This window comes from Neolamprologus multifasciatus, chromosome 6 (assembly GCF_963576455.1).
Source record: "Neolamprologus multifasciatus chromosome 6, fNeoMul1.2, whole genome shotgun sequence".
NCBI classification, from domain to species: Eukaryota; Metazoa; Chordata; class Actinopteri; order Cichliformes; family Cichlidae; genus Neolamprologus; species Neolamprologus multifasciatus.
Genome location: NC_140444.1, coordinates 38485866 through 38497419, shown reverse-complemented (window position 1 = coordinate 38497419; position 11554 = coordinate 38485866). Strand labels below are relative to the sequence as shown.

The window sequence follows — 11554 nt, the reverse complement described above, 5'->3', positions numbered from 1 at the left end:
CAGGGGGGAAGAGAGTGAAACATGAGGAGGGAAGCAAGACACAATAACTCACAACATATATAAACACAGACACACACAGAGACACAGAGGCCAAAGACACAAGAGGGAATCTGATCATCAAGACGCTAAACAGGGAATATGAGAAACTCAAAACAGAATAACTAAGACTACAAATGAACCAGAGTATGAACTATGATACAAAGTAACACTAAAACATGTGGTGGCAGATTTCTTTTCTCATGTATTAATCACATATTTAATCATATCACATTAGTTATAGTAATATCACTTTCTCACTTTACTATAGTAAGAGCTCTCCCATCACCAGTTTACATGCATGTGGAAAGTTAACACAGTGAGGCCGTTGTAATGAGAGACGTTAAACAGATAGTGAGGCTCCTTCTGCTTATCAGGGATGTAAATTCTTAGGTGATGGCTAAGCAGAAAACAAGGTCATAATTCTCTCTGTGAGGGAGGAGGTATAGCCCCCCCCCCCCCATGAGAGGGGCCAACATGTAAGAGTTTGAGGAATGTTCTTTCTTTGTGTGTCTGTATATAAGATGTGAGGGTGGTGGCCACAATTCAGAGATGGTCCTGGTGTTTCACTGGGATGCTCTCTCCACATTGTGTTTATTAAACCCACTTCAAATCAAGCTCACTGGGTGTGTTGCAGGTTATTGTTAACATTTCCATAACAAACACAAGAAGTCAAAAACACTGAGTCAAAAGGAACCAGAGCTGTGACAATTAAAAGATTCTGAGCTCAAGCACATTTTATTTCAAAACATTAAATAATTAAATTTTCTCATTAAATGTCCAGGACCTGAATTTATAGTACTGAGGATTTTTCAGACAGTTTTTCTCAAAAAGGTGTGTTACGGTGCGTTCACACCGAACGCGATAGTGCTGCACAACAGGCAGCACTATCGAGCAGCCAGGATATTAGTTTATAGAAGCTGTTAAAATTATATGTCTAACGTTAACATGTTGGTGACACAATAATTTCATCCTAATGGTACTGACATATTCATAGGGTTAATTTTTGAGGCAAAATATCATGAGGTAGTCATGATTTTGCAAATATTCCACCTTGTAGTGCAGTTTGCACAAATTGTTTTAAAAATGCACTCAGCCTACAAACATTACTGATGAGTCAAGATCTGCACAAACTGACAGAAACACTGAAGCAGCTCCACATTTTATTCTTATTGTCATGTATGTCCTATTTATCAGGTGACAGAAGAACCAACACAAAGCTCAGAGAGTAATGGTGACACAAGATCACAGGTGAAATTGGACGATGACTTGGTGGTTCATGTAGGCAAGTATATTTCTCCCTTTTGTCAATCTTTTTTTTTTGTCTTTAGCAAAGACAAAAAGGGGGCAAAAAGAAACGGGGCAGGGTTCGGTGGTGGAATCATCCATCCCCAAAACCAAATCTACGCCCTTGGATTACAGATTACATGCCCCAAAATGTATTTTGTAACGTAATCCGTTACGTTACTAAATGAGAGTAACATATTCTGAATACTTTGGATTACTTAATATATTATCATGCTTTTCACAACTACATGAATGTACTATTGCTGTGATTTGTTACTATTACTGTAGGCTACTCACCATACCAACACCAACTAGATTTTTAAATCTTAATATAAATGAGTAACTAGGTGGACATTAGGTAAGGCTGCACTTTTAGCAGCAATCTCATATAGAAAACTATTCCGCGAGTATATAAAACAGGTCCGCGGCTCTGAACCGTAGTAAAGGGACCTCTGGCTAATACGTCGGGTTCATGTCGGGCTCGTAGCTGAAAACTAGCTTTACTTTGTTGTCTGGGTCAACTTTGCTAGCAGAGACAGAGAGAGGCGTTGAAAGGCTGCTGCAACAGAACTTATTGTTTCAGAGGAAAACACGAACACGGTGTACAGTCGACTCTTAATAGCTTACTTACAGCTGGGCTACACTGCCCATGAGGCTACATTCTTTAGGGCTATGCCTGGAACAGTCTGCCTGTTGCTTTTATATTAAATAATTTTTGAACAATAATTGAAAAAAAAATTTCTCCACATCATTATGTGGGCTGCAAGTAGGGTGACATGGGCCGCGAGATTGAGACACCGCCATTAGAGCCTCTTAATGCGTGTTTTTTTGGGGGGTTCTGTCGGCATGGAATTACCAAAAACAGAGAGGGCACAGCCGAACATATGAAACAGGAAAAGACGGCCGTGTAGTCCCTTTATTTCAAAAAAGTAACTGTATTCTGAATACCACCATTTTAAATGGTAACTGTAACGGAATACAGTTACTCATATTTTCTATTTTAATACAGTTGTGGTCAAAAGTTTACATACACTTGTAAAGAATATAATATAATGGCTCTACCGAGTGTCCAGTTATTTCTAAAACTCAGATTTTTCTCTGATAGAGTGATTGGAACAGATACTTCTTTGTCACAAAAAACATTCATGAAGTTTGGTTCTTTTATGACTTTATTATGGGTTAACAGAAAAAAGTGATCACATTTGCTGGGTCAAAAATATACATACAGCAACATGAATGAGCAATTTTGGTGACTTAGAAAGTTGTCAGTGAACTGAGCTTCATAGCATGGCCTCTTAACTTCTTGTGAGTGATTATGAATGACTACAGCTGGTGACTTCTCTTAGGCCAGTTAAATAGGGCTCATTGGATACAAACGCCCACAAACGCTACAATGGGAAAGTCAAAAGAGCTCAGCATGGATCTGAAAAAGCGAATTATTGACTTGAGCAAGTCAGGAAAGTCACTTGGGGCCATTTCAAAGCAGCTACAGGTCCCAAGAGCAACAGTGCAAACAATTTTTTGTAAGTATAAAGTGCATGGCACTGTTTCGTCACTGCCAAGATCAGGAAGAAAACGCAAGCTATGTTATGCTGCTGCTGCTGCTGAGAGAAAATTGGTCAGGAGGGTAAAGAGTCAACCGAGAATCACCAGAAAGCAGATCTGCCAAGAATTAGAAGCTGCTGGAACACAGGTGTCATTGTCCACAGTTAAACGTGTTTTGCATCTCCATGGACTGAGAGGCTGCCGTGCAAGAAGGAAGCCCTTGCTCCAAAAGCGGCACCTTAAGGCTCGACTGAAGTTTGCTGCTGATCACATGGACAAAGATAAGACCTTCTGGAGGAAAGTTCTGTGGTCAGACGAAACAAAAATCGAGCTTTTTGGCCACAATGCCCAGAAATATGTTTGGAGGAGAAACGGTGAGGCCTTTAACCCCAAGAACACCATGCCTACAATCAAGCATGGTGGTGGTAGTTTTATGCTGTGGGGCTGTTTTGCTGCCAATGGAACTGGTGCTTAACAGAGAGTAAATGGGATAATGAAGAAGGAGGATTACCTTCAAATTCTTCAACTTCATAACCTAAAATCATCAGCCCGAAGGTTGGGTCTTGGGCGCAGTTGGGTGTTCCAACAGGACAATGACCCCAAACACACATCAGAAGTGGTAAAGGAATGGCTAAATCAGGCTAGAATAAGGGTTTTAGAATGGCCTTCCCAAAGTCCTGACTTAAACCTCATTAAAAACATGGGGTCAATGCTGAAGAAACAAGTCCATGTCAGAAAGCCATCAAATTTAACTGAACTACACCAATTCTGTCAAGAGGAGTGGTCAAAGATTCAACCAGTGAAGTGAAAATGGCTAAGGGACATGTAACCAAATATTAGCACTGCTGTATGTATATTTTTGACCCAGCAGATGTGATCACTTTTTTCTGTTAACCCATAATAAAGTCATAAAAGAACCAAGCTTCATGAATGTTTTTTGTGACAAAGAAGTATCTGTTCCAATCACTCTATCAGAGGAAAATCAGAGTTTTAGAAATAATAGGACACTCGGTAGAGCCATTATATTATATTCTTTACAAGTGTATGTAAACTTTTGACCACAACTGTACGTAACTTCGGTACATGTATTCTGTTACTCCCCAACACTGAAAATAAATAAAAGAACATTGAAGTTCTTGAGATGTTCAGTGCAATAACACACAAGCTAATCCAAAAGTTAACAGCTCACATCATGACTTATGACCTCAAAGTCTGCCTGGATCTAAATGAGGGAACCATGCGGACCTCATCAGTACAGGGCCTGCTGCAGCACACAAACTAATTTATATATATATACACACACATATATATAGATATAAAAATATACATTTGTTTTATTTATTTATTTTTAATTACCTCTTCATCTGCTTTCAGCTGCACAAACTCAAGTCTCACATATCAGTGACAAACCACAGTTGTGCTGTTGGAGCATCCACAGCCTCTGTGTGAGTGCACTGCAACATCATGACATGAAGAACACTGGACACTTGAACCCGCTTTCAGTCTAACTTTAACTTTTTATCGCCAATAGACAAGTTGGCAAAATGTAACACTCAGAACATGGAGTCAACAAATAATACTAAAATGTTTAATTATTACTACATTACCTTTGACTAAAACTCTTGTTTGCGAGCAGCTTATTGATCTTGATAAAGACGTGCTGCTTACTTGTGTAAAAACAGTGAAATATAAAAAGTGTTTACTAATTTGTACCAACGTGAGAGAGAAATGGATCTGAAACCACTGAAACCAGAGAGTTTGCAGGCACACAGATAATGAAGACATGCTGCTCGGAAATGCTAGATACAGTGTGTGTGTCTGTCTGTTGTGTGTGTGTGTGTGTGTGTGTGTGTGTTGTGTGTGTGTGTGTGTGTGTGTGTGTGTGTGTGTGTGTGCTGTAACACTGGTTTGACTGGCCTCAGCAGCAGAGGCTCTATTTCTCTATGGCAGCCTCGTGTAAATGTAATGACTGTGACTGTGATGAAAAACCTTTTTCCACTTTCAGGGCAGTTTGTTTGTCCTTCAGATGAATTCTACTTATTAATGAATGGATCCATGTTTCTCCCCTCGACTGCTCCCTGACCCAGTCACTGAGTACTTTCAGCAGTTACACACTTCATATCTTCTTACGATCACTGCTGTGCTTTGTGTGGGCATCTTTCCTGGCACCCAGACACCTCACCCCCTCCAGCAGCATGGGGGTGCCGTGATGTGGGTCTGGACAGAGGAAAAAAGGGGAAGATGTCAGAGTAGATGGAGAGACGCCGGCAGGGAAAAACTATGTGACATTCCATGAAATGCTTAGACAGCAATGCAGGCCGTTGTTACTGAAATAACTTTAGCTCTTAGTAGCATAAAAATGGTTTATTTTCTTTATGAGAACTTAATGAGCTCTTTCTTTTTTCTTTTTTGTCTGTCCTGTCCAGCACTGTAGCAATGCTTTATTTTCCAAATGGATCATTAGAGCTTTTGGTATATGGGTCCAATAGATTATGATGGTTTATTCAATCTTTACTTATTTATTTATTATATTTTTAAGTTGTTACAGTCAGAACGGACAGCACCACAGGACGGGAAAGACGAGGACAAGAGAAGCTGTGAAGAGACTCAACAGAAGGAGAAGGAAAGAAAAACAGACGAGAAGAGAGACGGAGAGAAAAGGCCTGCTGAAAAAAAACAAGCACTGCCACTGGCTTTTCTTAAGCTTCTCGCTTCACTGCAAACAAAATAAAGTTGAGTGCAGCCTGAAAAGAGAAAGATACCACAGCGTCACTGAAACTCACTCGAAAGTTGGAGGGTCACATTGTCACGGTCCAGTTTGAGTTCTTATATTTTTATATTATGGTGTGGCGGGGCGTGGCCTGCGGTGCCGTGCAGAGGAGGCAGGCGCACCTGCACGGTATCCGCAATCACGCCCCGCCGAATTAAATATTGTACTGGGTCCGGTGGTTGGCGTTGTTGTTGTGATAATGTTGAGCGGGAAGCAGGAGAGCTGCAGCTCTGTGAGTATTGTGGACAGCAACCATCAAAGCATTAATAAAAAGTATCAAAATGCCACTGGGTCTGCCGTGTATGTTTACATATGGTTTATGTTCTAAGTCCTTGGTTGTACGGTTTTCATTATTGTCATTTCCCTAGGTTTCAGTTATCAGTGTGTTTCCTGTTTTATTTTGAAGGTCTGTGTCTCATGTCAGTGTTTCTAGTTTTGCTTCCCTTGTCTAGTTCAGTCTAATTACTCCCAGCTGTGCTCTCCTTCTGTGTCTCATTATCCTCATTATCCTTCAGTGTATTTAAGCCTTGTGTTTCTTTGTTAGTGTCGCGTCCTCCCTCATAGCTGTGTGTGATTCTCCCGGAGTCTCCTCATGTATTAGTTTTTCCCAGTTTGGTTTGCAATGTTTTGTATCACCCTTATTTCTGTTCAGCAATTAAAGCTGCATTTTTGAGTTAAGTTCCCGTTCTGGTGAGTTTGCGTTTGGGTCCTTCTCCTGCTTGCACTGTTTTGTGACACACATTTACCCAAAACTTCTTTTCAAATGGGCCCCGTTGCCTAACGTTCACTCCCCCAGCCTCGCCAGCTGATCGAAGTGAGTACTCCCGAACATTAAGCACGTCTGGGTCCACACAAGGGTTCCATCAGCACAGTGTGCAGTGACCAGCAGCCCAACAATGGCAGCTATGCCAGCAGGAGGGTCTCTCGTGGCGGCCTCCAACTACTATCAAAGGTGCATCAGCTCTACGTCCAGCAGCAGCTCATGTGGTGAAGTCCTCCCTCACATCCAGGACTGCAGCACCTGGTAGTCCAGCTTCTTCTTTGATAAGCAGCCGGGGATGACCCCACTCACTGAGGAGGAACAGCACAAGCCGGGGGTCTTGGGTGTGGTGACGAACAGTCAGATCACCTGCGTTTCCTGGGAGATGGTGATGTAGCAGCAGGCGAGTGAGAGCATTGATGCGGGTAGCCCCACCTCCTCATGATCCTGTGGTCTCTCTTGGTCCACGCCACCACACTTGATAGGGAATCGAACCATCAGCCAATGCTAGGTGACGGGAGGAAGTCATGTTTACAGCCTTAGTTTCTGTTTTTCCTTTGGTACACGTCGTAGTGTGGCTGCGTCTTCTGTTCCTCTAACCTCACTTTTTAAATTAACAACCAATAATAAACTTAAAAAAAACAGAAGCAGCCAATAATGACCTCTCTGTGGTGCTCGAGGAAATCGTGCAGCTGCCATAACTCCAATTCCCAGGTGTTGCCAGGCTGTGGTGGTGTTCTCAGCTGTCACACAAAACTGTAAAATCCTTATAGTAGGTTTGACCAGCCTGTGATGTGGTTTGGTACGCTGAATATTAAGGCCATCCACAAGATCTAATGCAGAACTGACCCAAAGGCGTTGGCAAAGTCTAAAAAGACCGTGATCTCTTCGTTCTTTCTTGGCAGTTTGAATCTGGTGCCAAATGACACTGGCATGCTCCAGACATCCAGAGAAGCCCCGGATGCCGGTCTTCTGCACTGATGTGTCAATGTACAGTAGTTGTTTCTTTGCAGGAAAGCAGATAGTCTTTGGGCCAAGACACTGAAGAAGATTTTTCCCTCTACGTTCACCAGGCTGATCTGGCGAAACTGGCTGATGGATGAGGAGTTCTTCTCCTTAGGGATCAGAATACCTCCTGTTCTTCTCCAAGCCTTTGGAATCACTCCTTTCTGCCACGCTACCTTTATCAGCGTCCACAGGTATTTGAGGACTCGCGGGGTGTTTTTGTAGAGGCTATATGAGATGCCATTAGGTCCTGGGGCCGATGCTGCTCTTGCCTGCTTCACTACCTTCTCCACTTCACTCCATGTTGGTGGTCCTATGTCCATTTGGTGTTCAGGTGCCTGGATAGGCGGCATATCAGTCGGAATGGTAACTGGTTCATGCCTCTATCAATTTCCTGCTGTCTCCTGGAATTTAACTGGTTGAAATGGCCTTTCTGCTCTGAGTCTTGTTCTTTACCCCACATCGCTCAGCCCCATAGCTGTAGATGATGGTTCCCAGGTTCGCCAGCTTCCTTTCAACTGGACCCTTTTGTTGATCTAGTATAAGAGCCAGACCCACTCTCTTTTCTCACTGGATCTGGGCCACAGAATCTGATCTTTCCTACCTTCCCTCTTCCTTTCCCTTGCTGGTAGAGGTTGGCTAGACTCAGTGTTGGAAGATTCTGTCGGCTGTTTCTGAATGAGCTCTGGGCTGGTTGATGGTGTTGATTGCGGCTAAACTCCAAGCTAGGGGCTGATATTAAGGTAGAGCTAGAATCTAATATTGGGTGTGGCTGGCTAAACTGGGAACTGCTACTAGCTGGATTTGACTGAGTTCCAATCTGGAGACTATGGGGGAGTCTGTACAACAATGAACTTCGAACAGGGTGCTGATACCCTGAGGACTGTGGGGATTCTCCTGCCTCTGGGATTCACTCGACTGATTTGACTTACTTCTTGAAAAGTGTGTGTCAATGCAAGGCCCCTTTCTCAGCTCACTGAGGCACTTCTTCCTGCCTTGGTGGATTTTAAGGCCCATGTCAGTTGTTAGTTTTGGCCAGCCACAAATGCAGTTCTGCAGCTTCTTTCCTACCATCATTGATGGTCCATTATTTGCAATGCTGGTTGATCTATTCATCGGTGGTACCGTTCCGTGGTTCGTTGCCATTAAATCCGTCCGGAAAGGGTCTTCTTCCACCACTGCTCTCGTAGACCCTTCTCTTTTGAGACTTCTGTAGCAATAATGGGTGTACCCAGGTACGCTAAAAAGCGCTGGGTCCTGCTGGTATGAGGCACTAACCCACACCAGCCCCATTAGGGTCTATTCCCTCCTGTCAGCAGTCTTTCCAGGCTGTCATCTGGTCTTTCCCCGATTGTCAGCTGCCCATTCGCAGCGGTCACTGGATCACTCCAGAGTTCTGATTCAGTAAAAGGACTAGATGTTATAGTCCCTGCTTTAAATGGCGAGAATCTTGAGGGATGGCTGTTATGAGGAGAGGCAGCCCAGAAACTTTGCCAGCAGCACACATCGTTGTGTGCCTCAACTTTCGGTCTTTTACCCAAGCTAATCTGCAATTCTTTGGGGTGGGATTAGAGATCTGATCTAGATTATCATATTGAGATTTGGGACACATCATCAGTAGTGGACTTTGGATTCATCGGGTGTTTTGGCTATTATCCCTAGACGCCCTGATCCAAGGAGGCCCTGCCAGGGTTGATCAGGCCCCGGAGTGTGTCACTGGTTTAGATTAAATTGTTATTTATCTTCTTCTTTCTTCTGTTTAGTTTCCTACAGTTTATTTTCTATCTTTTCACTGCAACAGGAATAATACTTACCGCTTTTACATTTATGGAGCCTAACTTCTTCAAAGGGATAGAAAAGGTGATAGAGAGAAGTAAGACAAAAGGGACAAGATAGGAGAGAGCAGAGAGGAGAGCTGGAAGGGGGGCGCCCGATCTCGCTTCCCACACCTCCCCGCCGGATCAGGCTGTACGCTCTACGTCCCCACTGCCTCCCAGAAAAGGGAAGAAGAGCAGAGGGGAGAAGAGCGGAGTATTTCTTTTCTCTCGTGGTTAGCTGACTGCCTTAGCTGCCCAAGTGATGTCAGCCCTTTTTAATCATAGCCAGTGACTGGTCCTCTCAGCAGTGTTAGCTAGTTCTCTTATAGCCTGCCTTTGCGCCTGTCCTCTGATCCCAATCTCTCTAAGCAGTTTTGCTGTTGTACTGGCAACAAAGCCCCTGCACCCCACTTCCACGGGGCGCACCTTGATCTTCCAGCCTCTATCCTCTGCCTCAGCTGCCAAGTTGGCATACCGCAGCTTCTTACGCTCAAATGCTTCCTCAGTTGCTTCCTCCCATGGTACCGTCAGCTCAATAACGTACGCAAGTTTTAGGAGTTAGACCAAAGGACAAGGTCTGGTAGTTGTTACAATCTCTGTGGGAAAAATTAGCCTCTGATCCAAGTCCACTTGCATCTGCCAATCCCTGGTGGCCTTCAGCGGGCCCAGGTCTGGGGTTGAGGGGCTTGTCCTCGGCTTGTCTCCTTCCCGGACAAATATTAATGAAAGCTGACGCTCCTCTTGGTTAGTGAAAGGTTGAGGGTTGATGGATTCTCTTTTGCACTCAACTTTCTCAGCTAGACACCTGAGGACCTGGTTGTGCCTCCATGTGTATCTGCCCTGAGTAAGGCTAGTCCTACAACCAACCAAGATGTGCTTGAGTGTGGCTGGGAGGACTTAGTTAGAGTTTAATCCTTTTTAAATTAAGGCTGTAACATGACAAAAAGTACTAACTAATAGTTTGTTTAGCTTTGTCCTTTGTTTCTGTTTCCACCCAGTCCTTGTCCTCACACACCAACATGTTCAGCAGATGTCTATGACCCCTCAACTAGCCTGGCTCTGCCAGAAGTCTTTTCTTGTTAAAAGGCCACCAGCGGCAGTGCTGCTCATCAGGGATTGCTTAATCATTACTGTTGCTGGTCTTTTTCTTATTATATAAAGTCCCTTAAAATGGTCTAAATTAAACTGTATGGTAAGAAACTTACAAATGTGCTGGGCTCTCCAGTATCCAGCCAGTTCAACAGATGCATTTTAACTATCTTCTAAATCGCAGAAATCCAACTATACAGACGATGACGAAATAATTGGCCCTCATTATGAAAAAAAAATTCCCCAAGAGCTGTAAAACATAGAAAGTTCGTCCAGGTTTGATGGTCCTTGGTCTTCAGTTCACCCCACAGTTTTTCCATGGGGGTCAAGTCAAGGTGTTGTGAAGGCCAATCACTGATGTTTCCTTTGGTCTTCTGGATGCAGTTCTTCACCAGAAGCTGCATCAGCTTTGGACTGTTGGAGGTCAAAGCAACGATCCAGACTCAAGTTTTCTTTAAAATCTCCACATATCCTTTCTTCAGGACTCCGTCCACCTTAACAAGAATCTCAGTTCCAGATGTACTGAAGCATAATACTCATACTATAATGTTTCACTTTGCTGCACGGTGTCCTGTTGAACTGTGTTTGATCTGTGTAAAGTCAACAAGGTAATAAAGATGCAGTCCTGTATGAGTGTGTGTGCGTATGTGTGTGTATCTGTCGGTGCACAAGCACCTACCAATGACCCTGGCCTGGAGTCTGACCTTTAGACTGCTGTCTTTTCTCCCTCTGGTTACCATGGTGATCTCCTCCTGTTGCACCCCCTCCTGGTGAGTTCTGTACTCACATGTTACCTTTACACCTCCTAAAGAGAACGAGGGAGTGAGGAAGGAGACAAGTTATTCATACGCAGTTTGCACCACGCTGAGTTCAATGAACTTTAGAAACATCATCAATGCAGTTAAAGGAATACTTTAGCCCCAGATGTACCAACCCTGTGCTGCAGCATATCTATGTCTAATGTATCAAAGACTGCATTTACCTCAAGCAGCAAAGAACAGAACATTCAGCACTCCTAACTCTAACAAGCACAGACTCAGTAACTGTGATGCCATCTTAACCCTGAGTGACATTTTTCAAAGACGATGTTCTAATGTAATAAATAAGTTGTAGACAGTCTTCTTCAAACGTTTTGCTATAAAAGGAAACTTTGAGATTGGTATTCGCGGCTCGGGCCGTGGGTTTTTTTTGCCTGAAGTATTCTGGGATACAGCCAAGGACAGACAGTTGGTACGTGCAGAAACA

General features: G+C 43.5%; 1 long non-coding RNA gene and 1 pseudogene across 1 annotated transcript; one reads left to right on the top strand and one right to left on the bottom strand.

Annotated features, from left to right (window-relative positions):
* Positions 1 to 4739: 4739 nt before the first annotated feature.
* LOC146517680 (uncharacterized) lies at positions 4740 to 11466 on the bottom strand. The gene is made up of 2 exons (XR_014874363.1): positions 10989 to 11466; positions 4740 to 5085 (listed from the first exon to the last, which is right to left on the bottom strand). It is a non-coding gene; the product is annotated as an uncharacterized LOC146517680 (long non-coding RNA).
* LOC146517681 (pancreatic progenitor cell differentiation and proliferation factor B pseudogene) lies at positions 5978 to 7048 on the top strand (annotated as a pseudogene).
* Positions 11467 to 11554: the final 88 nt, after the last annotated feature.